The 1,835-nt window shown below is 33.8% G+C and overlaps 1 long non-coding RNA gene across 1 annotated transcript; it reads left to right on the top strand.

The window, feature by feature from the left end:
• Positions 1-420: 420 nt before the first annotated feature.
• LOC129906581 (uncharacterized) lies at positions 421-1,614 on the top strand. The gene is made up of 2 exons (XR_008770828.1): positions 421-581; positions 634-1,614. It is a non-coding gene; the product is annotated as an uncharacterized LOC129906581 (long non-coding RNA).
• Positions 1,615-1,835: the final 221 nt, after the last annotated feature.

Genomic DNA, 1,835 nt, shown 5'->3' with positions numbered 1-1,835 from the left:
AACAACATTTCGTTATTACAAGCTAATTTTACATTATATAAAAACCTTTTTTTTTTAATATTTTTTTGCTGAAAAAATGTCTTTTACAAGGTTTTCATTTTCTTTTAAATAATTCTTAAATTCAATACAGCTTAAATTATAATTGCATTTAACAATTAACATTGCTTTAAGAGTTTTTACATTTAGTTGTGATTTTTCGCTGGTCCACATATTGTTCATAATTGAAAAAAACTCTTTCTTTCATCTGACCAGGAAGGTGCATTACGAAGAATTACCCAACTAAAGATTTCGAGCTGTTTAAAAGAAGCATCCCTCTGATCTAAATAATCGTAGCAAGTATTATTAAATTGAAATACATTTTTTTTAAATTTCTTCTGGTCGATTAATTTTTTTTTCAGCTAGTTCAGTCATCATTTTTTTTTACTGTCAGAGGCATAAACTTTTCTTCTATTCTTTCTTTTAATTTTAATTTTAGATCTTTTATAACCAGCGCAACCTCGGTCATGCAAACTTCTTGAGACTCTATCAAAGCAATTTTACCATGAAAAATTGAAGCCTCTGAGTGAATGAAAAGAAGCAAGGTAAGCCATCTAGTTTTACTAAAGCCAACTAGTTTTCGATATTCTATTTCAGAATTTTCGCAAATTTCTTTCAATTTTTCAACGCGGATGGTGTAGAGGTAAAAATAGGAATAAATTTTGACAATAACAACTTCAATATCTACTGTAAGGCATTCAACTCCAGTTTGAATACAATTATTCAAGACGTGAGCAGCGCAATTCACTCCAATTAGAACGTTTCCAGTAGAATTTTGAAGTTTACTAAAAACGTTATTTTTACCTTTTCTCGCTGCCCCACCAAAATTGCAGTTTGTGTTGTCAGCACATATTGCCAGTAATTTTTCTTTTATTGAAAAATATTCCAAAGTTTCTTCAACGTATTTGGAAATAATATCGGACGTTTCTCCTGGAAGGTCCTTAACCTCCAAAATGTTTACAACAATGCCTTGTTGAGGTGTAAAATATCGAACTAATAGTGGACACAACTTTAAACCACCATGATTAGAACAATCGGAATATACTGCCACGGAGCTTACTGAGCGCAGAGCCGTTTTAATTTCCACTACGGAATTGGGTGCAAGAACATTGCACACAATTGCTTCACATTTTGTCCGTGCGCAGGAATACTTTTCATCGAAGCAGCTTTTCATTAGTTTGGTAGTGCAATCATTGGACCTGAAGGAGTGGTTGTGTTGGATTGTGTGGTATGCCCAGGTGCCTTCATTGACCGCGTTCTTCTTTGCAGCTCCTTCAAAGTTCGTTGTGCTGAGAAAGCTGTGCAATGTTTTACTTGTAGAAGCAGCAACATCGGAATCTTTGTGTTTTTGAGTCTTGATGTGCTGTTGAATGTCATACCTTCCACCACTACCTATGGAAAATGTTTAAATACATTTTGAACACCAAACTACGTGCGGTTTCTCAGATCTTTTGATAAAGGAGTATTCTTTTTGGAGATCATCGTTGAACTCGCACTTTCTTTTTGGTGGCATGTCACAGATATCTTTATAACAAAATAAAAATAATTCTAATTCGTGGCATTTACTAATAAATTAAATGTTCACCTTTTTTGTTTTGAAGACCGTTTGTTGTTTGTTGGTGCGAAGCAAATTTTTTTTCAAAAAGTGACTTAAAGCTGAAACACAATCACGCTTTGCCGTCGATTTTGACAACTGCCAAAAGTTCAACCATACGAAATCTGTATAACCTCCCACAATGACGCTTTTCTTACGTACGCTTTTTTTTGACAAACGTAAGGAAACGTAAGAAAGCGAGCAA

This window comes from Episyrphus balteatus, chromosome 1 (genome assembly GCF_945859705.1).
Source record: "Episyrphus balteatus chromosome 1, idEpiBalt1.1, whole genome shotgun sequence".
NCBI lineage: Eukaryota > Metazoa > Arthropoda > Insecta > Diptera > Syrphidae > Episyrphus > Episyrphus balteatus.
This window is presented reverse-complemented; position numbering and strand designations above follow the sequence as displayed.